Raw genomic sequence first — 27,756 nt, 5'->3', positions numbered from 1 at the left:
TTCACTTCCCATTAATGGGAGAAAGAAGGCGGACAAAGGTTAGTGCTGTGGTACTTGTCCAGGTACCATGCTAGGAGAGCTCAAAGGAAAGAGAGTGTGATATTTTTCGTTGATGTAGATGATTCAATATCTGTCAACCTTAAAAATCACATAGGTCACTGGTCACCAAATTTAGATTTTGCTAATTAGTAAAATTCCCTGTACCTTAGCAAACGCATAGAGTTGCCATCATGTTTTCTTGCCAAGGAAGGACATTAAAAAACCCAAACTCACCTACCATTGGCTTACAGTATAATTTTACAAAATAATCTATTTTATTTTATTTATTTATTTTTCAAGCTTTTTCTTCAAGGTCTCACTATGTTTCCCAGGCTGGTCTCAAATTCCTGGGCTCAAGTGATCCTACTGACTTAGCCTTCCAAAGCGCCAAGATCATAGGCATGAGAAACCACACCCAGCCCGTTATAAAAGAATCAACATTTTTTTAAAAAGGAAATGGAACATAATCCTATAATAAAAATATTGAATTTTTTAGGTTATGAAAAATACACATTGTCCATATTCTGCTCATTTCACTTTGGTCTGGTCAAATAGAATCCTCAGTATGTATTCGGAAGAGTTCTCATTTAAGCACTTGTGAAGCATTATTCAGGCTTTAGTGATACTGTGATTGTTTCATGTGAGATTCCTAACCCCCATCACTTCCTTGCTCCTTTTAACCCTCTTATTATGGCAATAGTGTCTTAAACATTAATTCCCCAAAGTAACATTTATCCCATAGATCTCACTGAACTCCACTGGTAGATTGTCCCAACCTTATTTGGGTTTGACATCATCTGTAGGATCCTAACAAAAAGCTAGTATTTAGTTAGTAAGCCTGTGCTAGGGTGGTGTCTTCCAACGATTCTAAAGATCCATTAGATAATATGTGATAATGTCACTATTTCCAAATGCCAAAAATCTAGGTATTATAGATGCTAAAATAATTTAATCCATAAGGAATAAGGACTTCAGGAGTCTTTGATGTCTCCTAAAAGCCCTTTGAACCTGCCTGGTATCATAGATGTCAAATTCTATTTTTTTCTGTAATAGATAATGTATTGTGGAAGCTCTTGAGTAAAAATGTTCTAAATATCACCCCGACAAGAGAAAGGCTTCTATCGTTTTTAAAACTTTAATTCCGTTTCAGAAACATTGATATGCAATTGCTTGCTACTGAACTGGAATTTGTCTACATGTGAAATCACTTTTTTGAAGCGTGTTATCTGCTAATGGAATTGTAGAGCATTTTCTGGAGAGGAAAGAAAAGACTAATCTTTTAGCTGCACAGCATAGACATTAGATTACTATTTGGATTAGTGGCTTCTATATTATATTGTTTTACTTTTAAATGGTAAGGTTCTTATTTTAATGTCACATTATTCAGAAGCGCTTCAGATATGTTAACACCTCAGTTTTGAGTATAATGAATGTAAGGTTTTATGCCCTTGTGAAAATTCCATTTCTAGTAGGATTCCAAATGGGGATTAAAAAATTATCCACATGGTCTGAATGACTAAAAATCCAGCAAATATATCTAGAACATGACAAAGCTGGGCACATCCTGCTGAGATCATTGCTTGAGGTACTCAGAATATTCCCAATCAATCCAACTGTGACTAATGAACAAGTTCCATTCATGACCTATAGTTTGTGAATGCTCCAGGAAGAGTCTCCTCTTCTTCTCTACCATTACCACCACCACCACCTTATTCTAGGCTCTCACTTGCACTATTCGAAGGACCACTTGCCAGGCCTCTTAAATTTTATTCTGTGCCCACCCAATTGCCACTCACATTGATCTTAAAACTTAAATCAGTTCCCAAGACTCCCTTGCATAAAATTCTTCTTAAATGGCTTCTCCTTGCACATAAATACAAGAGAAACCTTCAACTCTTGCTTGCTAGACCTTGCATGATGTGGTGCCTGCCTACGTCTACATTTATGCATGCATTCAATCATTCAGTAAACACTTATTAAATCCTTAGCCTATGTAAGGCAAACAAAACAGCGAAAAATCTCTGCTTGATGAAGTTGACATCCTGGTTGAAAGAAGCATAAAATGGTTGAAACAAAAAGGTAAAATATATAGTGTATAGCAGAATATTCAGTTACCTGGGACCTGAAGGGTCAAGAGGAAAGTGAAGTCACCAGAATGAGGAGAGATTGAGGATTGTATGGAAAAGCTTCTGACAAACAGTGGGACCTTAGGCCACAGGTCTCAGACAGCCCTATATGGCCCCACTGGGAGGCAGTTGGATGAATAAATACTCTCTCTGCTTGTACTGCCGTATAAGTACTGTGCGCTAACTGATTGTGCCACTGGAGCTCCAATACTCTGACTCTCTTTCCGATTTCAGATCTCCTCCTGGTCTTCTCTGCTAGCCAAACATAATAAACTAGATGGATGAAGGGAGCCTATTGATGTAGTCCAAGTGATCAGTCTTGGAGAGAGGAACAGAGAACAGGATAAAGAAGGTTGGCGAGTATGGAGAGCAAAAAGAAGGTATGCAGTACAAGGCTGTGATTTTAAGTGGGGTGATCAGGGAATTCCTCACTGAAAGCTTCATCTCAACAGAGTGTCCCTGTCACTCTCTTTTGTCTAAATGCACTGGTTTTCTTACATATACTCAGCTTTGCTTTGCTCCCACCTATCTGGGCTCAGGGCCTTTGCATATGCTAATACCCGTATCTGAAATGGTTCTTCCTTTCTTCTCCTTTAATTAATTAACTTAATTGAGTTAGAGTTAGTTGCTTAATTAACTCCTATTCCACAGATGGAAGCTCTGGTGTCCTTTCTTCAAGTAAGCCTTCCGTGAGACCTTAGACTATTCAGATACTCCCTGTACTGTGCTCCATCTTCTGTACTTCTTCTGCTGTGTGCCATTCATATTTATTTGACTAATTAATATTCTTCCTGCTCACTCGACATTAAGGTACATAAAGACAAGGAATATGTCCGTATTCTCCTTCACTATATTCACAGTGTTTAGAATGCAGTATTTAGTGAATAAATATTTAATTATTGAGTGATTGAAGATTGGTAATGGGAAAAAGTCACACTGAGAGATGGCTTGTCCTAAACTCCTCATTACCTTATATCTCTTGTCTTTTTCATGACCATGTATCTTTGGGTTATCAAAGTTCTAAATCCTCCATAAAAACTCTTTTGGACTTCTCTGGTTTACATTAATCTCTTCTTTTTCTGGACTCAATTTGAGGGTGTGTTCAGAATCTCACAGTTTAGCATCTATAACTGATATCTTAAGATCTGTGTATTTCACTGTATATATCTCAGTATAAATGGGATAAAACCCTGTACATGATAGTACATATATTGAAAAAAAAATTTTAAAAAGATTGGTAGTAACATGTTAACCTTCTTGGCTATATATAGGGATAAGGAATGGGAATTTGGATAAAAATAAATAAATAAATAAAACTAGTGAGCAATGATGATGGTAGCATAAATGAAAACATTCACATGCACATATACACCAAAGGCCGCCAGGACCGGGACTTGTGTATTGATACGGTTTGACTCTGTGTCCCCAGCCAAATCTCATGTTGAATTGTAATTCCCAAAGTTGGGTGAGGGACCTGGTGGGAAGTGATTGGATCATTGGAGTGGATTTTGCTCATGCTGTTCTCATGATAGTGAGTGAGTTCTCACCAGATCTGATGGTTTAAAAGTGTGTGGCACTTCCCCGCTTGCTCTCTCTCTCTCTCTCTCTCTCTCCTGCTCTCCCATGGTAAGATGTGCTTGCTTTCACTTCACCTTCTGCCATGATTCTAAGTTTCCTGAGGCCTCCCAGTCATGCTTCCTGTTAACTCTGCAGAGCTGTGAGTCAATTAAATGTCTTTTCTTCATAAATTACCCAGTCTCAGGTAGATTTTTATAGCAATGTGAAAACAGATGAATATAGGTATGTATATCACCCCTGGAAATTGTAATGTTGCCTTCCCACCTCATATCTATTCTTGGTTGCCCAACGTGATTTTATAGCAACATGGCTTCTTCACCAGTAATAGCCACTTCAGAAATCTTTAAATTATATGGACTTGTTGAATTAAAAAATAATTCAACTATCTTCTTGCCCAGTAGAATCCAGGATAACAGAATATGGCATCTGCCCTTCACATTGCAGGATTATCTGTGCCTCCTTGGATTTCCCTCCAGTGCATCTATTTATGTTCAAGTCAGGATCTTTCTGCTAGATGTTGGTACACGTGTCATTCACACACTCTCAGTTACGTGACAAGGTAAGCATTGGCTGTTCAAGAATTGGTTTCTGTCTTCACTAGAGTCACAGAAATCCTATGCATAGGGCAAAGCAGAATGGCTCAGTTGTCCAGGTCCTTTTGATCAATGTTCCCTTGGCCCCTCCCTTTTTCTCTGCCTGTAGACCTCTTGGGGTCTGTGTATTGGCTTGAATTTTCATATTTCCACCTTGCTCTGACTCTGATGTCTATGACTTCCTGGTGTTAATCTACTTACTGGACTCTGACTCCCTGAACTCTGTGTCTCATGTTGCCTTTGCGCCCTGACTCCAGCTTGCCTAGTTGGCTCTGACTTGCTGCTTTGCTCTGACTTTTGGTTTCTTGGGCCCCATCTTTACCCCAATTCTGGAATGCTTACATCAGCCTTCACCTTGGCCCCTGGTTCCCAGATCCTACCCCAGGACTGCATCACTCTTGCCAAGTCCCTTTGCCCTGTCTCAGACTTACCTCAACCCTCCTTCTCCCAGCTCCCACTTTTTCATCCATGACCCACTGCCATATATATTATTCAAAACTCACAATCTAGAAAAATTCTCCCCTCCCAACCACTGCCACCAGCAACTAATGACAGAAGTTCATATTTTGAAGTAGTGTCACCACCATTCTGTGAACTGTTGGGAAGAAGACACAGGATGTGACCTCTTAGCATAGATGAACAATATTGCCACTTACCAAATGGGAAATTATAACAATAATTATTAAGAAGGAATTTTTATGAGTGTTTAGTGCCTCAGGGGCCAGAAGCCCTTGTTGTCACATGGAAGACAGAGAGAGCAGAGGATTTTTATGGAAAAAAAAATTTTTAAGAGTCGTATCCCACTTGTAGTTCCCATTTTGAGTTTGGTTGAGGAGAAGGAGAGCCGCATTGATTTTCATAATTAAAAACATGTTTTTACCATTGTAAAGGCAGTAGGGTAAGGGTATGGGGCAATTAGCAAAAGGGAAATCGATTGGTTAGGAATCTCGGAGAGTTAATGGAATTGGTGAATTGAAGTCCATTAGATTGCATGTTTTTTTCCTTGACATGAAAGATTTACAGTTCCAGAACTCACATTAGCATTAATGAGGATTTCACATGTAAATTCTCAGCAAATCCAAAGAACTGTTAATTCCTTATACCTGGATGGTGTTCTGAGCCATCGTTTTTCCCCCATATCTTTTTATAATGCAATGGCTATTAAAAAGCACAACTTTAAAAATCGCCCATCCAAATGACAGAAGTTAAAACAAAGAGAAGGTGTTTATAAAAACCTCTTTGCTTCTAAAACAGGAGAGGCATTAACACGATCCTTGTTATTAGCTGCTATTCAAAGAAAAGGTGTTCCAAGGTACAGTCTTGTCATTTCCTATTGTGATCACTATATGCTGTTGAATTTATGTTGATTATTGGTCCAATGTTTTTGCAGGAAATTATAGAAGTTATTTGCTTCTAGAAATGAAAGAGAAAGACTATCAACTTTTTGTCTTATTTCCTTGTCCACATGGTGAAGGAATGATAAATTTTAATATAGTAACAGTCCACCAAAAATGTTTTACTTCCTTGAGAATAAAGAATAGGGAAAAATATGAATCATGGGTCAAAATCATAAGAAGGCAGATTTCAGGTTAGTATATGAAAAAAATTTAAAACGTTAGATCTTCCTGTAACTGGATAGGGATCCTTTGTTGTGGAGTGCATTTCCTGTCAATAGAGATATTCAAACCAAATAATAGTATGTTAGGGATATTGTGCAACATATGTTCATATTAGCTAATTTAGATAGCTCCCAAGGTCTCATTTAGCTCTGAGACTTTTTTCCCCAATATTCCAAAGTGTTGGTTTGAAAGAAAGGAATCAAATTTTTACAGTTTTAAGAGGTGATGAATATGAACTATCAAGAGCCTCAGAACCATGACATCATTTTCCCTTTTTAAAAACGTTTTTATTTTGAAATATTTATAGGCTCACAGAATATTGCAATAAAAGTACCCAAGAAGTCCCTGTACCCTTCACCCAGTGTCCCCTAATAGTAACATATTCTGTAACTATAGTAAGATGTTACAACCAGGAAATTGACCTGACACTTATTTTTATTAAAATAAATTACCTCACTTGAAGCGTCTAAGGTTCTTTGAGAAAGTTTTCTTCATTTTTTCGTTTACATATGATTATAGTCACATGTACGGGAACTGCTTCAGGGCTCTACATGTTTGTAAGGGATGGTAGAAGAAACACTCTTGCCACCTAATAATGCTCTATGGTTTTTCTTTTTGAGATGGATTCTTTATCTGTTGCCCAGGTTGGAGTGCAGTGGCGTGCTTTCTGCTCACTGCAACCTCCACCTTCCAGGTTCAAGCAATTCTCCTGTCTCAGCCTCCTGGATAGCTGGGATCACAGGTGCCTGCCACCATGCCTGGCTATTTTTTGTATTTTTTTTTTTCAGTAGAGGCAGGGTTTCACCATGTCGGTCAGGCTGGTTTCGAACTTCTGACCTCAAATGATCTGCCTGCCTTGGCCTCCCAAAGTGCTGGGATTACAAGTGTGAGCCTCCACGCCTGGCCTAGTTCTGTGTAATTGTATTACATGTGTAGATTCATGTTTACACCACCAAAATCAAGTTACAGAACAGTTCCATCACCACAAGGATGTTTTTGCTACTTTTTTGTAGCCACAGCCACCCCTGTGTTTTCCCTCTTCCTAACTCCTGGCAACCACAAATCTTTCCTCCATCTCTATATTTTTTTTCATTTCAAGAATGTTATGTAAATGGAGCCATTCATTATATAATCTTTTGAGATTGGCTTCTATAAACATTCATGTACAGGTTTCTAGGTCAATGTAAGTATTCAGTTCTCAAGGATAAATATCTAGGTATGCTTATTATTAGTTTTATGGTAGTGGCATATTTAATTTTGTAGGATTTCATCATATTCTTTTCCAGAGTAGCTGTGCCAGTGGCATTAACAGTCTTCTTGAGTTGTTATTTATTTTATGCTAACTACATCCCAGGTCTTATATTAAGTACTTCACATGCATCATCTCATTTAATCCTCAAAAAACTCTTCCATTTTAACATTGTGGAAATTGAAGCCCAGAAAAGTTAAGTAATTTTTTCAAAATAATAAACCTGGGAAGTGGCAGAGCTAGTCTTAAACCCAGGTCAATCTGATTCCAGTGCCTGTATGCACTCTTTAACAATGCTGCTATCCTACTTACTCCTTTGGAAAAGGACTTTAAGTGTAGCAGATGGAAAGCTATACAATTCATTGTATAGCAAATAAGTAAAACAGCAAACTACTTAGAAGGTATTGGTTTGATACTCACGCTTTAAAAAAATCTACTTTGACAACTTAGTAAAGCCTAACTACTTTCTACATTTGTAAGGACATGGTGACTCTACTTTGGTTAAATTGGAATTGATACTCCCAGTAGTTTGGCTGCAGTAGGGTAGGAAGTACAGTAGATGTGTCATCAGAACACCTGAGCTCACATTCTGGCTTTCTCACTTACTAGATGTGTGGCCTTCAGTAAGTCACTTAACCTCACTGAGACTCAGCTATGTTCCTGTCTATAAAATGGGGACTAATGACACCTTTTTCACAGGGTTTTTGTGAAGACTAGATAAGCTGGTGGATGTAAATGCACTTTATAAGCTCCAAAACACTATATAATTAAAATAAGGCTTATTATTGTTATTATCTCAAATGATTGTAGCAGGATTGGAGATACAATGCACAGAACAACTTGGCTGTGCAGAGAAAATCAAATTTTATGATTGAGTCTGTACCTAATCTGGCCTTTCTCTTGAGCCCAGAGAGGTGGATGGGTACCAAAATCTTAAACATCCAATTAGGTTTAAAACAGTCTGATTTGGTACTTTAAACCAAAAATTATCAAACTTTTTTTTTGTAGAGAACTGAATAGTAAATATTTTAGCCTTTGTGAGTCATATGTTTTCTATTGCAAGTATAGTCAACCCTCAGTACCCAAAGGGAATTGGTACAAGACTCCCCTGATGGATGCTCAAGAATCGGATCTAAAATGGTGTAGAATTTGCATATAAACTATGCAAATTCTCCTGAGTATTTTAAGTTATTTCTAGATTGCTTATAATACCTAATGCCATGCCTAAGCATCACTTTGTTTCTGTGGATTCAATGTGGTTCTCAGTGCACAGCAAATATAAAATATAAGCTTTGGTTTTTGTTACTTTGTGGATGTTTTTTTTCCCCAAATATATTTTTTGGGGGATACTTTGTGGATTTTTTTTCCCCAAATATATTTTTTGGGGGATAGAAAATCCTGAGTTGGTTGAATCCATGATTGTGGAACCCAGGGATATGGAGGGCTGATTGTTCTCAACTCTGAGAGCTGAAGTGTCCATAAGAGAGTATGTAAGTGACCAGGAGTGGCTAAGTTCTAATAAAACTTTATTTACAAAAACACAGGACAGATTTGGCCCATAGGTTGTACTTTACCATACTCCAGTTTTAATGATCCATTTAGAGAGTTTTCAGTTTTTCTTGGAAAAAATACTATCTCAGATAAACATCTTCTACTTCTTGTTATAAACTGGTGTCTGAGTATATGGAGAGAAGGCTTGTGGAATCTTTTAGTGTTAGGGGATTGTATTAGTCTGTTTTCATACTTCTATGAAGAAATACCAGAGACTGGGTAATTTATAAAGGAAAGAGGTTTAACTAACTCACAGTTCTGCAGGCTGTACAGGAAGAATGATGCTGAAATGTTTGACTTCTGGTAAGGTCTATTAGTCCATTCTTACACTGCCATATATATATATACCCTGCCCAAGACTGGGTAATTTATAAAGAAAAGAGGGTTAATTGACCCACAGTTTTGCATGGCTGGTGGGGCCTCAGCAAACTTACAATCATAGCAGAAGGCAAAGGAGAAGCAAGCACCTTCTTCACAAGGTGGCAGGGAAGAGAGCAAGGGGGAAAGTGCCAGACACTTAACAAACAACCAGATCTAGTGAGCACTCCCTCACTATCATGAGAACAGCATGGGGAAAACCACTCCCATTATCCAGTCACTTCCCACCAGGTCCCTCCTTTGACACATGAGAATTACAACTCAAGATGAGATTTGGGTGGGGACACAGAACCAAACCATAGCAGGAATGATGGGAACTATTGGATCTTTGCAGCCTCTGTATTCTCCTCTGGCTATTCTGGTGGTTGGCTGATGTCTCTTGTCTCCTATTTGCTGCTTGCTCTATTTGCATTTATAGATGAAGTTTACAGTTTCATTAATTGTGATTTGGTTCCTCTTTCTTGGTTTGGTCAGAGCCTGTTGGTCTGGCCTAGTTGCCTCTGTTTCCTTTCATTCTCATTATAGATTCTGGGTCTCTGCCAGATCGTCCATTAGCCCACCACCCAGTATTTGTAGTGGGCTTATTTCTTTGCCACATTGGTTTTCATGACAGACTTAATGGATCTTACCTCAATGTCTATTCCTTATGAAAACTAAGGGCAGTTGGGGAAAGCTGTATTTTAGGGATCTCTCTGCCTCACCAAGGAGACTTTCATGTAATTGGCCCTACACTGGAAGTTATACGGAAGTCTGTGGGGTAGCCTCCTCTCATAGTTTCAAGCAGGGAGTAGTGTTACTCTTATCTTACTGTGCTTCTCCCTATAGACTTCTCTCTCTTTTCTCTCTCCCTTTTCCCTCCTAGCATTGTCTCTCCCTTTTTCCTCCCACAGTTCTCCAAGGCTGGAAAGGTACAATGTTATTTTACCTCCCCTAGATTGTATCCTGCTTCTACCATACAGTTGGCCTAGCTATCATGGAAAAATGGATGATATTTCTCGGGTTCTCTTTGAGATTGACCCTCAAAACAGCCCTTCATTTTACTAAAGGAGGAGATTGAGGAATTTGGACATATATAGGTTTTTTTTTTTTTTTTACATAGAATTGAATGTAATTTATGTGTGTGTGTATGTCATCCCTAGCAAGAAGTATAAGAGTAGAGACATTCATTCAGTAATAAAAAAAATTATCACTTACATTATTGACATTGCTTTAAGACCCTAGCCTGATTTGTAAAGCTGTTGCCCTACTGCATGATCCTATTTTACATATAAGAAATGAATATTGTCCTTTCTCTGTTCATTTCTTCTCCCTCTGTCATAAATGTTAATCTCTCTGCTATCCACCTCTACCTACTCCCAAAATGGCTACCTAACGCAAACTAGGATGTAAGTTAAGCCCCTAAAAAGGCAATAAAGAAATGCATAGTGATACTTTTCAAACTATGTCTTCTTTTAGCTGATTGTACCTCTTGTCAGAATTGATCTAAGAGCACCAGTAAAATATAGTGATTAAAAGCATAGGTTTTGAAGTCATCCATATCTGGTCTTAAGTCTCAATATCAGTATGTGCTGTCTCTGTCATCTTGGGAAAGTTGTTTAACTCCTTGATACTTCACATTCCAAAACTGAAAAATACAGGATTAATAGCAACTAATACCATTAAATTATTGATTACTTACTATTGCTAAGCACTTTACATTTTCTATCTAATTTCATTCTAACTAATCATTAAGTGATAGCTATTTATTTTTATGACTTGCAACAACAGTGCACCCATTAAAAAAATGAGGTAGACTCTGCATCTGGGTTACTATGCCAGCATCTAATCTTGGCATGTCAACACAGATTCATTTCTTCTGGGAGAAATGTAAGAGAGGTTGTGCAAGTCACAATCGGCATGTCCTGCTTGGTCATAGGGAGAAAGCAGAAAATGGGGATTTTTTTTTCTCATTTCAAAAACTCACTTTGTCTGCCTGGAGTAGAAAGGGCAAACCAGAAGTGGAAAAAAGAAAAGAAGAGGAGACTATACATAGTGGCTTTCCCTCAGAAATCGAGAGTTCACCTGAAGACTTCCCAGGCAGATGTAGAGCAAACATCTCCTCCCACAAAACCCACCCTGCGTCCTGATACCACAGCAATTAGAGAAAAACACTGTGATTTTTGCTGAAAATCAAAGTAAACTGGAGGCTGTAGACCACATGTTGTCCAGGCACAATAGTTGCACAGTGCTATTCCATGGAAATACATGGAGGAATACAAGTGAAGGGAGTGTTTGATATTGCTTTGCAAATAACTGTATGCCCAGGGAGAGGTTTGAAGCATGTCAGGAAAGGAGAAAACTATATTGATTTGGTTTGTAATGACCTGTGTATCTTGAAAGGTGAAGGAACAATTGGTTTTCAAAGACTGGGCTCTGATGAAAGTTTGTTACTTATTTACTGCTTTGCTTCTGTCTTTGATGTACTGAGTACTATTTTACAAAAGGCAAAAAAAATAGTGACTGCATTTTTCTTTCTTTTTTCCTTGCATCCAGCACCACTATTTTCATTAAATTGTCTCTGAATCCTGTGAAATGAGGCTCCTCTCTCCTGCTCCCTGCAGTAGAGGAAAAACAAACAAGAACTGAAAGAAATGGAAGGTGAAATGTCAAGTACCTAAGGTATTCCAGTCTAACCTTGGGCAGAGGCCAGCTACTGAACGCAGAAGGTAATAAGACAAATTCCAGAGTGTGTTTTTATAATGGGACGGCCTCCAAGACATGCTGACAGCGGGCTATACTCTCACAGCTCTATTTATTTATAGCTCCCCCTCCACCCAAATGCTACAGAACAACAAGTATTCTGACAAGTTGGAATGCTAATAGATTATGTGAAAAGCAAATCAATAAAAACGCATTCCAAAATATCTACCTTCCCCCCAATAATTAAGTAGGAAATAGGAGAATGGGGGTTCTTTTTCAAATCTAGTGAGGTTTAGGGATCAGGACAGGCGGTGAGGATGAAATATATGCTGTTTGACCCGATCAGAAGGATGGGGGGATTCAGTTAGATTTAGAGGCTCCAGACAACATCTGATGTTTATACAAGTTCATTCCTCTAGTTAGTGCTTCTGGGCCCTCCAATTCCTGTGGTCTGGTGGTCTTTGAGATCAGTTCTGTGCCATGGTCTTTAAATTTGTAGAGTGCTGCACATTCCCACTCACAACAGGACAACTGTGTTCTGGCTCTTTAAACATGGCCCTGACTGGTCTACCTTTCCTCCTTGATTTTTCATTTAGCAAAACTATTCACTGTATAGACAGATGGGGCCCTACCGGATACACGAGGGTGTCTAATAATTAGGGACAGCTGCTTCAGGTAAATGCAGTTTGCAGATGGCAAAGGAACACCAGATTATGCTAATTTTCCTGAAATAACTCTTCAAAAAAGCTTATAGCACAGCTGATTCTTCTGTTGTGTTCCTGAAACAATGATAATGCAAAGAGTAATGGGTCTGAGTGAAATCTCTCCCCTCTTCCCTCCCCACCCCACTTCTACGCCTGCAGTCTTGGAGAATTGTGTGGAATAGCCCAGAAGGCAAAATACACCTAAGTGGAGGAAGCAATCTGCTTGTTTATTCTGGCTCCTGTTAACTAGCACCATGTTTTATGAGCTATCAGCAGAAAAATATGGTGTAGTGCCCAAAATGATGCCAACCTGGTAGATTATGAAACATAGTTTTCAGCTATATCTTTCTGTGGCTTTAACCTGGCACAATGTAATGGCCTCTGGACAGAGTCCTGAAGCCTGAGTCCTAATTTTATCTCAGTTGCTTAACTTGTTGTGTGACCTGGGGCAAAGCAGTCTCTAGGTTTCTATTTCTTCATCTGTCAACCGGTGAGAGGTGAGTTCGTGGAGGTATTATTGAGGATGCATTTAGTTAATGTGAGTGCTTCAAAGAAAATGGGTAAATTTTTATATAAAAGCATTTCATAACTCAGACATTTTTCAGTGCCTTATTCAGTGCTGGAGATAGTTTCTTTACTAAACAAATATTTATTTACTAGATGTTTCCAAAAATCCTAATGCCATTTGCAGAACCATATTTTACTCTGACCATTCCATTAGTTTGCTAGCCCTCAGTATGTTGCCTTCACTATACAAAGTGACACTTGCCTCTAGATTTTCCTATAAGCATTATTCTGTTTTTTTTTTCCTATGTGCTTTGCCTTTTTACCATCAGAATAGGGCTTCTCAATGTTTGGTCTTATAACATATGCACCAGAATTACTTGCTATAATACCTGGGCCAGTGCCTTGAGATTCTCGTGAAGTACATCTGGTGAGGGCCTTTGCAATATGATTTTTTTTACTAAAGTTTGAGACCTGTAGCACTAAGCTTGCCTAGGCCACAAGTGAAGTGGTAATTAATTCCATCTGTCATAGTCTAAAGATCAGTGTTCGGACAGGCTAACTCATATAGCATATGTCACATTTCTTCCTCTTATTTCTTATCATATGTGTGAGTTACCCCATCCTGTGCAAACTTGCTTAGTTGTAGGAAAGAGATTGAAGGAAAATATAAAATTCTTTTCTTCAGATTGGCACACGCAAACAGACGTCTCCTTTTTCTCTCTGGCTCTGTGCCCAGGGAGCCTTTTGGGAACTCTAGAGTCAGAGTCAGGCAGGCAGTCAGGTTTATATGAACAGTGGCTCTCAAAGTGTGGTGCCCGGATGAGTAGCATCAGCCTCACTTGGGAATTTGTTAGACAGGCAGACTCTCAGCACTCTGCTCCCACTATATCTACAGAATCGTTCATTATCACAATACATTTGTGCTCTCTGTGAAGAAAATGCATTTAGAGTTAATTTTCCCAAGCATGTAATTGCACAGAAGCATCCACCCTTGCTTCTGAGAGTAGAAACCCTCAGAAACTGAGGTGGGCTCAACAATCTGTGATTTAATTACCCCTTCAGGGGATTCTGATGTATGTTGAAGTCTGAGGTTACTGCCTTAAAGCATTTTCTATCCCCAAACTTCATTTTCTCTAAACTTTGAGGCAGCTGGGACAGTAAAGGGGGTGCTAATTTAACAGGAAAATATGGGCATCACAATGTAGAAAGAATTACTTAATGGTAAAGTTCTTATTTAGGGTACTTGTGCTTGAGGTAGATCAGATATTTAAATAGCAATTCACCTAGAAATGACTACAGATACTATACATATATCTTATATGCATGTGCACACATACACACAATTACAACACACAACCACATATGTGTATATATGTATGTATGTGTATGTGTGTGTATATATATGTCATTCTTAGAAACAACATAAAAAAAGAAAAGAAACATTTAGGCAGTAATACAAACCTGAGCAATAGCTATTGATAAAAAAAGAGGCAGGGGAACAAACTTGAAATATAAGCCAATCAGCAGGTCCAGATGATATGAATTTTGGGGTCTTGAAGGAATTCACTAATTATTTCCATAAATGACTGACAATGGGAGAACCTGATAAAATCCACTTGGGTATGTACCACATTTAGCCTTGTCAGCATCCTGCATAATGTTGGTATTCTGGCAGGTATATTCACTAGGGCCTTTCTGCCCACCACTACCCCTCCCACCAAAGAAAGAGAAGATTCCATTTCTAGATGTAAATTATACAAGAGTTAACAGAATATACTTTAAAAAGTCCTTTTTATGAATGGAGCCTCTCCACTATTGAATGCTATCATCCCAGCCCCTGGGATTGTCAGGTGTGTAACACGGGACAAACGCTGCTCCCAAGGCCTGCACAGGGTAGCTGGGCGTATATGGCCTTCACATTCTTGTGCTGAGATTTACAGGCTTATATTCTGGCAATAGGACTGGAGGTAGCAAGCTAGGAGCCTTTCTACAGAAAGGCAATTTGGGATCAAGTCACATTCTATTCTGATGACGTTTTCCCTTCTTTCATGTTCTTGAGCGTAAAGATGGATAATTTGAAGTGGCCACACAGATATTTAGCAGGAGATACAAGCTCCATGGGGATGAATGAAAGCCTCTGGTTCCTGCAGGTTCTAGAGACCACAGGATAAGTTTGGCTTGGTCAGTTGGTCAGGGCCAAGGCTAAGGAAGGAAACGCAGAAGTGAGACCATTCTTTCTACAAACTAGCTAGCACGTCCACAATACATTAACAGGCTGTACTCCTGACTCTAGCCCTGTGCTACATCCGCACTGCCAGGCAGTCACTTCAGAAATGATTGGGAACAAGGAGAGGTGCTTCTGTGCAATGCCCTGCTTAGGAAAAATAACTCCAAAAACTTTTTCTTCACAAAGAGCACAAATGTATTGTGGTGATAAATGATTCTAAGGGATTCTCGATATGGATTTGCTATATTGATGTTCTTTTTCTAGATTTACACACTCTTAATTTGCTTTTCTGATACTTCAATGAAATCTAAGCCTTTTCCCCAGCTCAGTATGATGTCGTATTTCAACCTCTTAAGTAATGTTTTAGGCCTATACCAAAAATAGAGGAAACAAAGCTATGTATATATAGATTGTCATGTGTCAGATGTAGTTGACATTAGTGCAAAGATTACTGATTTAGGAAGTAGGCGACCTGGATTATTATCCCAAGACTACTAATATTTAGCTTGATCATCTTGAGGACAGCAGGTTTTTCCTTATCAGCCTCAGTTTCTTCATGTGTGAAGTATAGACATTGGATATGACCTCTAATACCCGCACCCTTCTCTAACATTCTGTGACCTGTGCATATTAGATCCCCAGTCTACATGATTTTATCATTTGTTGTCTTGATTCTTTAAATATAAATTTCAGGTCCATGGTGGATAAAGTTTGTCATTTTACTAAGACATGAAACTGAATTTCCTATTTGAGCCTGGAGTGGGAGAGAGTCATCCAGCTAGCAAGTGAGCCTAACTGACCTCTTATCAACTTCATCTCAGTAGGATTCTATTGTTGGCCGGGCACTGTGGTTCATGCCTGTAATCCCAGCACTTTTGGGAGGCTGAGGCTGGCAGATCACCTGAGGTTAGGAGTTCAAGACTAGCCTGGTCAACATGGTGAAACCTCGTCTCTACTAAAAATACAAAAATCAGCTGGGTGTGGTGGCACATGTCTGTAGTCTCAGCTACTCAGGAGGCTGAGGCAGGAGAATTGCTTAAATCTGGGAGGCAGAGGTTGCAGTGAACCGAGATCACACCACTACACTCCAGCCTGGGTGACAGGGTGAAACTCTGTCTCAAAAAAACAAAAAATAAAAAACAGAGTTCTATTGTTCTCTACTTAATAGATACAGTTTTGTGAGGGAAATTGCATACAATGGCGAATTTGGAGATTTGGAAACATAATCCTTGTTTATATCAAAGGCCTATTACACAGTATACTTGAGATTGAAAGTCACTGCAAATCAAAGCTATTTCGGTCTTACATTCTTTGTACCTTAATTTTCTCATCTGTTAAAAAAGGAAGCACTGATCAAAGGCTTATTTCTTTCTCATGCAAGACCAGTGTGGGAAAGAAAGACATGGAGGTAGCTCTTATCTTCCTCAGCCCCTAAATGATGTATCTCTTCTGCACATATTTTATTGACCAGAACTAGTCACAAGGCCTCACCTTAACAGCAAAAGAGGCTGTGAAATATAAGGGAATACATGGAGTACTTGGTGGGCACTAATGGTCACTGCCACAAGGGAAAATTCCTTTCCTCTAATAGCATACAAGAATGTTAACAACAACTACTACTATTATTTATTATGTGCTAGGTACTTTGCTAAATGCTGTACCTATATTATCTCATGTAATCATCATAACATTGTGAGGTAGGAACTATTAATATTACTTTTACCAATGAGAAACCAAGGCATAGACATAGAAGAGATTTAGAAGCTAGTACAAGGTCACATAGCTAATAAATAACAAAGACAGTATGTTAACCTGGGTTGAGATACAATTACATTTGGAATGCACTGAAACTGTCCTAGGTAAATGGTACCCAGGCCTGCTCCTGGATTGACTTTTGCAATAGAATTATATTGCCTGCAGTGGGTGTTTGGGATTTTAGGAGTATTTTTGGTTGTTAAAATGTTGAAGGTTGGGTCAGGTAAGAGGAAGAGTAAGCGATGTGAGGAGTCTTGCAATGAGGAGGACATTCCCATACAATGACAATTTGTCCTATTTACATCCCAGAAGATGTGAATGTCATTCAGGATGTTCAGGTAGATGTATGGCATCTTTAAACAAATATCTGAGCCAAGAATCTAAGTCTGTTTCATTTGTAAATGCAAAGTATGTCTCACACAGTTTTTTAATATATGCTGAATTTTCTAGTAATGAAACAGTTTTTTAGAGGCACAGTCTCTTACTCTTTCAGTGAGGCTGGAGTGAAATGGGGCAATCATAGTTCATTATAGCCTCAAACTCCTGGGCTCAAGCAATCCTCCTGCCTCAGCCTCCTGAGTAGCTGGGACTGTAGGTGCATACCACCATACCTGGCTAATTTAAAACAATTTTTTTTTGTAGAGACGGGGTCTCACTGTGTTGCCCAGGCTGGTCTCAAACTCCTGGCCTCAAGTGTTCCTCCTCCTTTATCCTTCCTAAGTGGATGAAATATAGGCATGAGGCATCATGTCTAGCATTTATTGAAGAAAGGTTTTACTTTGTTTTGTTTAGAACTTTGTTGCTAATATCCAATTTACTAAATACTAACCACTTTTATAATCACTTTACTTATATTAATTTATTTAATCCTCACTACACCCACAATGGTACATACATACTATTGTTATTCCCATTTCGCAGGTGAAGAAACTGAGGCACAGAGAAGTTAAATAAATTGCTCAAGGTCACAATCTTAACAAATTGCAATCACCATTTTATAAAATCATGCTATCAATAACAACGTTTTTCATGGTATTTATCTTCATGTTTTACCATTTCTGGTACTAATCGTTTCTTCGCATAAATACAACTATCTGTCTGGTATAATGTTACTCTTTCCTGAAGAATTTCTTGAACATTTCTTATACTTCAGCTCTTCTAGCAATGAATTCTCTCAGCTTTTGTCCAGACATGTCTTCATTTCTCCTTCATTTTTGAAAGTAATTTTCTGGGGTGTAGAAATATGGGTTATGGCTTATTCCTTTAAGTATTTTAAATATGTCACTCCATTGTATTCTGGTTGGCATAGTGCTTGTAGTTTTTAAAACACAATCACCCCCAAATCCATCTCAATATATAGCTGTCACATGCACAGAAGAAATCTGACCTCTTCATTACATCTCCTAGTGTAGTCATATCAAAGCATTTATATATCATTTTATTTTTATTAGCTGTCTCTTTCTCCTTTTTATTACAGTTATGGCATCATGCTTGTTTTTTTGTTTGTTAGTTTTTTTAAAAATAATGCATATAAAATGTTATTATCTATGAATTTCATTTTGAAATGTTAAAGTGAACACTACAAATATTTGTAGTGAAAGAGAAGTGTTGAATTTGGTATATTTAAAATCACTGTCCTAGAAAAAACTATTAATTCAGAAAAATTGCTTTTCAGTTTTCATTCCTTCTTTTGATCTCATCTGCTGCTTGGCTTATCTGTTCTTTGACTCTTATTAATTTTAATGAATAGTGGCTACTTCTGAATTGGTATGGTATTTTCCAAATCTTTTACAATGAACAAAAATTACTTTTATAACCAAGAAGTTAAAAATGAAGACTTCAAATAAAGCAAAGCATATATATATACACAAACAAAGAACTTCCCCATGTCTTTTCATAGGGCTTTGCAGGTGAAAAATATTTTGGATAATTTATTTTATATTAAGGTATTAATGGCCAATAATAACTTCATATACCATATCCAACCTTGCTCCAAATAAACAAGCATCCCGAAACATTTGTAACTGATCAGTGTCTTCAAGATTTAACTATTTACTTTAAGAATTGTAGGCACTGTAGGAAGATATTCTAAGGCAGGTGATATTTTGGAAGTGGTGTTAGTTATCTATTACTGTACAAGACATTTCCTCAAGATGTAGAGGATTAAAACAATAAACATTTATTATCTCACAATGTCTCAGGGTCAGGAATTCAGAAGCTATTTTGTTGGATTATTCTGCCTCTGGATTTCTCATGAGGTTTCGTTTATGCTGTCAGCCTGGACTGCAATTATCTGAAAGCTTGATTGTGGTTGTGGGATCTATTTCCAAGCTCACTCACAAAGCTGTTAGCAGGAGCCATTAGTTCCTCACCATGTGGACTTTTCTATAGAGCTACTCACAATATGGCAACTGGCTTTATCTAGAGAGAGAGGTAAAGAGAGAGATCCCAAGACAGAAGCCAAAATATCTTTTATAAACTAATGTCATCAGTAATAGCATCACTTTTTCTGGATTCTATTGCTCACAAGACCAACCCTTATATACTGTGGAAGGAGACTTCACAGGAGTGTCAAACATTGGAGGCAGAGACTACTAGGGACCATTTTGGAGATGGACAGGCATAGTGGTCCCCAATCACATCCTGGATCACCTACATGTCAAGTTGTACAAACTATACTGTGCATACATGCATAAGCGTTTGCATATAGGCATGCGTGTGTGTGTGTGTGTGTACATATACAGTCCCATACATAGACACCCCACGGAGTGTTTTTTTTTATCCATAAGCCAAAATTTTTTCATGGCTAACTGATGGCTCAGAGCAGTGCTGTCCACTTTACTACTTAGTATGTTGATGAATAGGTTAACGGCTTTAGAGGCAAATGTATACTTCCTGGAATATACACTATTGTTATTTAATGAAGCAATAATTCAAACTTGGAAAGAAACTACTCTTGAATTTTCATTTTGTTTATCTGGATAAAAGATATTAAAATGTAATGGCTAAGAGTGGAGACTCTGGAGTTAGGGAGTCTGGGTTCAAATCCTGGCTGAACCATTTACTAGCTTTGGGATTTTGAGGAAATCAACCTCCCTGTGTTTCTATGTGATGTGAAGGTGAAACTAACATCTACCTCATAGGATTTTTGTGATAATTGAATAAGCTATTGTTTTTAATATGGGACTTGGCCCATAGTTACCTAGAAATGGTAGTTACTCCCATCACCATTGGTACCTTTTGATGATTTGAGAATCACCTTTTCCATTAGTCATGCCTAGGCTTTCATCTGCTCAGTCTGTCTCCTCCTTTGTGTTTAGAAAATAATAGGAGGGCTGTTCATTATTTTCCCATTTTGTGGATCCTGTCACAATGTGCCTTCCTCCCCTCTCACTTCTCTGAGAAAAGATCTGCTGCTGTTTAAGGCACAATTAACAATCTGAGTGAAGGAACACATTAAATCATTATTAGATATCAACATCTTGATCCAAACAGTCAGCTTAGCTCACATAGGAAGCAGGATTATGGTAAAATGGAATAGAGGGAGGAAAGCATGTGAAGTGCTTAAGGACACAGGGAGAGAACAGTTTTAGTATCTAGGGTTAGTGCTTCCTGAAGGAGACTTATCTTAGGGGAGGCAGCATGAGAGAACTGAAAGGCAGGCAGTGGGTGCTGGAGGGTGCTAAATGGGAAGAGTCGTGAGTGTATAGGAAGTTCAGGTAAGACTGAAGGCAACATAATTCATTTTACATTTTTACTGAAAACCCTAAAAACCTGTGGAGTGTGTGTATGTGTGTGTAGGGGGGAGCGGTGCATGGTGTATTCATTGAAAAAGAGTCCATTTCAGTCTTCTTTGCTGCAGAGTGCATCACAAAATTGCCTCATTTAGATAATATTGGAAAAGATCATTCCCTTCAACCTTAAAGCATGGATGTTTCACAGTGAAATGCTGGCCACTTCCTGCTGGTGCATTCCACAACTTTTCCTCTCTTTGCTTTAGTTGGTAGTGCACACCAACTGGGCATTTCTCAAAATGCCCAGCATTCTTACCTTCAATAGGAGTTATTTTGTGTTCCTCATAGAAGCATATTCACTGAGAGCAAGGAGTCCATGGAAATTATTCCTTTTCTTAATGGGATAAAGGTTTCCACATCATTCTTGCATGTCTGCATGGCTTCCTTTAGACTTTGTTCAGTGCAACCTTGGCTTTCATGGTTGGAGGCATCAGGTGCTGAGGCACTCTGTAGTTCTGTTCCAGCACAGTAGAAGAGCCTTTACCGACTATAAGCACCATATCCCATACACTAAAGTTTCAGGGTCAGATGCTAAATGTGATGTGAGGAAAAAAACCCACATTAAATGTAGGATTTTCATGTAGATATGAATCTGCGTCTCACTTTCTAATTCCCTGTATTATTGATTTAAAATGATTTCTGACAAGTGGTCAGTCTAGAAAAATAATATTGAATGCATAAACGAACCCCAAATCCCTCATTAAACTATTAGCATTTTAAGAGAGTTCATTATTTTTTACTTTCCAATTATTGACTTTTTAAATTGGAGAATATGCTCAAAGTTGAACTGCACCCAGTACGTTCTGCAGAACTTCAATAAATTTTGCTATTTTAAAATTTTTCCTTGTGTCAGAAAGCTTGGAAAATCAAAAGTGGCTTTGAAGGAATTTTTACTCCTTCTATTATGTGTTCCTTCCTAGGTTCATATGAGAAATATGTATATGTTATAAGACAAGATGTGATTGGCTGTATTGATGGCTAAAAAGTTATCAGCGCTTAAAATCACCTCTTCTTTGTCTAGGGATCTCAGATTACCTTGTACTTACTTGCCACCCTAAAATTCTCTAGCACTGGGCAGTAAAAGATGTTGAAAGAATGAGCAGTTTTTAACTAGCACCCAAGGTGATTCTGATGCACTCTTACTTTGAGAATCCCTGATTATGGCAGACATTTTCAGTATCTTGGAAAAGTCTCCTCAGTGTTTTGTTTTAAAATGATGAAAATAGTAAACACAGATAGAAAAGAATGAAACTTACTAAGTGGAATATATATATATATTTAAACTTTAAGGCATATATGAAGAAATGCCTTTATCTGCATATTAAATGACTAACTGGGCCATCAAGAGGTTATTAATAAGATTACTGATTCTAACAGGTAAATGTTTAAATTGTCAAAAAGCAGATGATGATAATAATAAATGTAATAATAATTAATACATGGTCCCTACCTTCATGAGACTTACTGCAAAGCAGGAAATGCAGACATTAAGTGCATTGTTTGTCTAATGTGGGTTATAAAAAGAAAGCACAGGATGTTGTGGAAATGCCTAACATGGGGTTCTAATCTCATCAAGGGATACGAGGCAAGACTGGGAAGGAGATCTTTAACCTGATCCCTGAAGGATAAGGGGGCATTACCAAAGGAGATGGGAGAAGAGTTGCAGGCAAAGGAAATGGCAGGTTCAAAGGTACTCATGGAAGTGAAAAGTTCAATATGGCTAGAGTGGAAGAAGGCGAAGAGTAGACAGAAAGGAGTCTGCCATATGTTCCCTGAGGTTACTATCTTTCCAGCTCTCCTTGGAATGATCTTCCACCAGATCTTGTCTGCCTGTCTCCTTCTCATCATTCAAAACACATCTCCAATATTACCTTCACAGTGAGGCCTTTCTTGAGCACTTCAGTTGTATCTATCACTTTATCATGTTCTTCACTATACTCATCAGTATCTTAAACTACATTTTTTATTTAAATATCTCCTTTCTTACTTGTATTCCTTCACTAGAAAGTAAGCTCCTTGAAGGTAGGGACCTGGTCTAACTCATTCACTGCAGTATTTCTGCTACCTAGAACAATGCTAGGCAGAGAAAGGTACAATTGATATTTGCGTTTTCATTTACAAACTTTTTTTTTTTTTTTTACGTATACAAATCTGACTGGTTGTGGTGGCTCACACCTGTAATCCCAGCACTCTGGGAGACTGATTGGGAAAATGGCTTCAGGCCAGAAGCTTGAGATCAGCCTGGGTAACATAGTGAGACCCATCTTTACAAAAATTTTTAAAAAATTAGCCAGACATGGTGGTGCACACCTGTATTCCTAGCTACTTGAGAGGATTGCTTGAGCCCACAAGTTTGAGGGTGCAGTGAGCTAGGACTGAGCCACTTCACTCCAACTTGGGTGACAGAGCAAGACCTGTCTCTTAAAAACACAAAGCTGTATATAATTAATATATATAAATGGATGAGTTTGGAGATAAGTACACATTCATGAAACCATCACCACAATCCATGCCATAAACCCATCCATCCTCTCCAACAGATTCCCCTATCCCCTTATTAAGTGTATTATTTTTTGTGATAAGAACACTTAAGATCTACTCTTGTAGCAAATTCTAAAGTATATAATTCAGTATCATTAACTATAGTCACTAAGCTGCACTGTAGATGTTGGAGACATTTATTTTTTATAATCAAAACTTTGTACCCTTTGACTAATAACAATTGATAGGTATAAACTGACTGACCACATCCAGTAATATTGGCCAAGCAGAGGTGCTCAAACCGTTGTCCCTTGGCTTTGTATGGCTCCTCAAAGACTTCAGATATGACCATAAAGCAAATACAAAGAGAAAAAAATGCCACCTGGAATTGAATGATTTTGGGATTAGAATTGTAACTAGGCACCTTGCAAGGCCTAAAATTATATAGCAAAATAGAGGCAGATGACAAATGTTTTTTATTTTTCTTTTATTATTTCTTAGTTTTTAAAATTTTGCTTCAAGTTCTGGGATACATGTGCAGAATGTGCAGGTTTGTTACATAGGTACACATATGCCATAGTGTCTTGTTGCACCTATCAACCCATCATCTAGGTTTTAAGTTCTGCATGCATTAGGTATTTGCCCTCATGCTCTCCCTCCCCTTGTACCCCCACCTTCCGACAGGCCCTGGTGTATGATGTTCCCTTACCTGTGTGCATGTGTTCTCATTGTCCAACCCCCACTTATGAGTGAGAACGTGTGGTGTTTGGTTTTCTGTTCCTGAGTTAGTTTGCTGAGAATGATGGCTTCCAGCTTATCCACGTTTCTGCAAAGGACATGATCTCATTCTTTTTTTAATGGCTGTATAGTATTCCATGGTATATATGTGCCACGTTTTCTTTATCCAGTCTATCATTGATGGGCATTTGTGTTGATTCCAAGTCTTTGCTATTGTAAACAGTGCTGCAATAAACATATGTGTGCATGTGTCTTTATAGTAGAATAATTTATAATTCTCTGGGTATATACCCAGTAATGAGATTGCTAGGTCAAATACTATTTCTGGTTCCAGATCCTTGAGAAATTGCCACACTGTCTTCCACATTGGTTGAACTAATTTACACTCCCACTAACAGTGTAAAAGCGTTCCTATTTCTCCACAGCCTTGCCAACATTTGTTTCCTGACTTTTTAATAATTGCCCTTCTGACTGATGTGAGATGATGTCTCATTGTGGCGACAAACTTTTTTATTAAAAGAACAATATTTTTATGACAGTAGTGAAATATTTAAATTTTCCCTTTGTTTATAAGATTGAGATTCATCCTGGCCCTTCATCAATGGAATTCTCATTCTTACTCTTGTTTAAGCTTGTGTCCTTGATCTAAGTCCACTCTCCCTGTCCCTTTGGAGTGAGTGCCAATTATTACAATATAAAACTCCTTAATTACATACAATGACATTTCATCTACTATTTCCCATATTTTGCAGGAGGTTGATTGTAGGGTGGGGGTGGGGTTGATACCATTTGTTAGAAATTGTTCTGCACAGAAGCATGTTCAACCAATTTAGAATCTGGTGCTCTTGCAAGTGATGATGTCAGCACATGTTTATGAAGCACTAAGCATGTATCCCACTTTGTTCTGAGTGCTAGGAGGACATGAAACAACATAAAGGAAGAGGAATTCAACTTTTAGATTACAGTGAGTTACTGAGATACAGGTAAATTAAGCTAACCTTTTGAAAATTTGGTGGCTTACACTGTTAATTCTACGCTTGGGTTCTTCTAAAGCAGCTTTCTAAGGCTTCACATCTGCTAGTTCTCTGAAATCACCTGTTCAGCATTTTGATGTCATTTTCAGCTGTTCTCTTTCTTCTTATTATCTGACATCTCCCCTTCACTACTGGTTTTATTCTGGGTAACTGATTCCACCTGGACGTTTTCAGAAAGTCCATGAAAACACAGCTTTGCTCAATTACTTGTTCACCGCTTCCTCTCTTCATTTATCCAAGAACCATCATGTTCTTTGGGGCTTCTTTCTTACCTTGTGTGACTGGAAAAGTTTTCTTGTTAGCTTTTAAGTCTTTTATAATTTCTTTTTACTCCTTACGAATCTAACCTGGTTTTCACTTTTTGTGGCTTTCCTGTTTCCCTTTTGGGCCACTGTATTGCTCTGGATTTTGGCTAACTTGGCATCTGGTTACCTTGTGTAACAGCCCTGAAATTTGACATCAGAGTAAAATTACTTCAATGTGTTGTGCATCTTTTGTGTCGCATTAAAACTAATTTCTAAATAACTTCACCTGTGGCCACCTAGGAGCTGGCTTAGTGCATGGAAATGTCCTTTTTGTTTTCCCAGTGAATATTCTACTTAAAGCCAGGATTTCAAGAGCATGGAGGAATGAGGCATGCTTATGTAGTCCTATATTTGTCAGCAACAGGCTGCCATAACAAAATATCATAGATGCTGTGGCTTAAACAACAGATATTTATGTTCTCATAGTTCTGTGGCTACAAGTCCAAAAGCATGGTGCCAACATGGTCAGTTTCTGGTGAGGGCTCTCTTCCTGGCTAATAGATGGCCTCCTTCTCACTGTGTCTTCATATGGCTGGGTGAGCGAGCACTAAGTGTCTCTTCTTATAAGGCTACTGATTCCACTATGAAGGCCCCATCCTCATGACTTCATCTAAACCTACTTATCTCCCAAAGGTCCCATCTCCAAATACCATCACACTGGGGGTTAGAGCTTCAGCATATGAATTTGGGGTGGGGAGACATAAATCAGTCTGTAGCAAGTTCCACATTTTTTTTAAACAGGTGAAGGAAAAATAATAAAATCAACCTGTCCTTTTGAATGGGATAATAGTGGGGTGACTGGAAATCAACCTATTACTTGGTTACTACTTAGAGGCAATGTGATAATATAGTTATTAAAGAGCCAAATTACCTGTTTTTTTCTTCTCCCAGCTTGTACTTTCTAGCTGTGAATGTTCAGGTAAATGACTCAATTACTGTGCCTCAGTTCCTCATGGCTAAAATGGGTATAATAGTAATATTTATCTCATAGGTTGTTGTGTGTATTAAATGAGTTAAACACGAGGTACAGCATCTGGCACATAGTACATTGTTCAATAATTATTATCATTGCTATATAATCACTGCAATTGTTAATGTGGTCTCTGTTCCAAACTCACATAGATTCTGGTTCTGTTCTTGACTCAGACCGTTCAAGTGTGATGTCATCTATCCTCTCCCACCCCTAGGTCTTAACTGTGCATCTGGGATTGAAATGGAAGTTGCCTCATTCTCTCCTTTGTGTGTGTGTGTCGGGGTTGTCGGCCTGAATGAGGTTAAGCCTGGAATTGGAATCTGTGTAGAGGGTTGGCGGTTACTCCAGGAAGTCAGAACTACGAAGAGCCAGAGATGAATGTCTTAGGCCACAACTTGGGAAGCATCATTCTATCTTTTGACGGGCAAGTGGAGGTTCATATATAAAAAGCATTTAGAAAGTTTAGAAACTGGCTGATACTGGAAAGCAGCTAAAAGCAAGACCCCAAAATGAAACATGAAGCTAGAGGGGATTCCACAATCATTTCTGAGAGTAGGGCTGAAGAGGTTAAGGGTCATTCTTACTGATACTGGCATTTTGAGCTGGCTGCTCTTTTCCAAACCCCAAGATCAGGGTGAACAGAAACAGATACTGAGTTTCTTAAAATATGGGGCTGGTTGCAACAGTGGCCATCTTCACTTATAGTCTGGTATTGCTTATTGTCAGGCATTAAAGGCATTAAATCAACACATGAAGTTCCTTGAATAAGTAGACAATAGTCATTTGAAGATACCCTTTCCTATGAAATTGAGAATTGCACATTTCTTGAGATCTACTTAAGTCAAAATATATGTGACTTGAGACAATCATTGTCCAAATAAAGACACCTAAATTACCATTTCCAAATGAAAATTTTCCATTCAGGTTGTTGGGAATAACTTTTCATTTAAAAGATTTAAAAACTAAACTATGGAAGCCTCTCCCCACTATTAACAAATAAGTAATACATTCTGCATTGGAACCCATCTCTTGATTAGAAGCACAGACTTACCTCTATTTAAGGAAATTGACATACAGTATTTAGAAAAATACTTTGTAAAACAAAACCATCATGAGGAAAAGGGAGATGGCATACCAAATAGAAAATAATCTCCAACAGAAATTTAGCATATTGCAAACACTAATAAACCACTTCTACAAAACAACAACAAGAACAACAAAAAACCTGAGGCTGCCCTTCAAACTTTGAACTTCACTTTTTTTTTTCCTCAGGAACCCATCTCTGTCAGTAGTGCTCCTCATCAAGGCTTATGATCAATAAATAAGACAAAGCATCTTGTGGTGGTTTCAAAGTACACTCTACATACAAGTTGGTCAGTAACAGGGCATGGATCTCATTCCTTAAATCTGGTATCACTTGACTTCA

This window comes from Aotus nancymaae, unplaced genomic scaffold, assembly GCF_030222135.1.
Source record: "Aotus nancymaae isolate 86718 unplaced genomic scaffold, 86718_ANA_hifiasm-v0.15.2.pri h1tg000004l, whole genome shotgun sequence".
Classification (NCBI taxonomy): domain Eukaryota; kingdom Metazoa; phylum Chordata; class Mammalia; order Primates; family Aotidae; genus Aotus; species Aotus nancymaae.
This window is presented reverse-complemented; position numbering follows the sequence as displayed.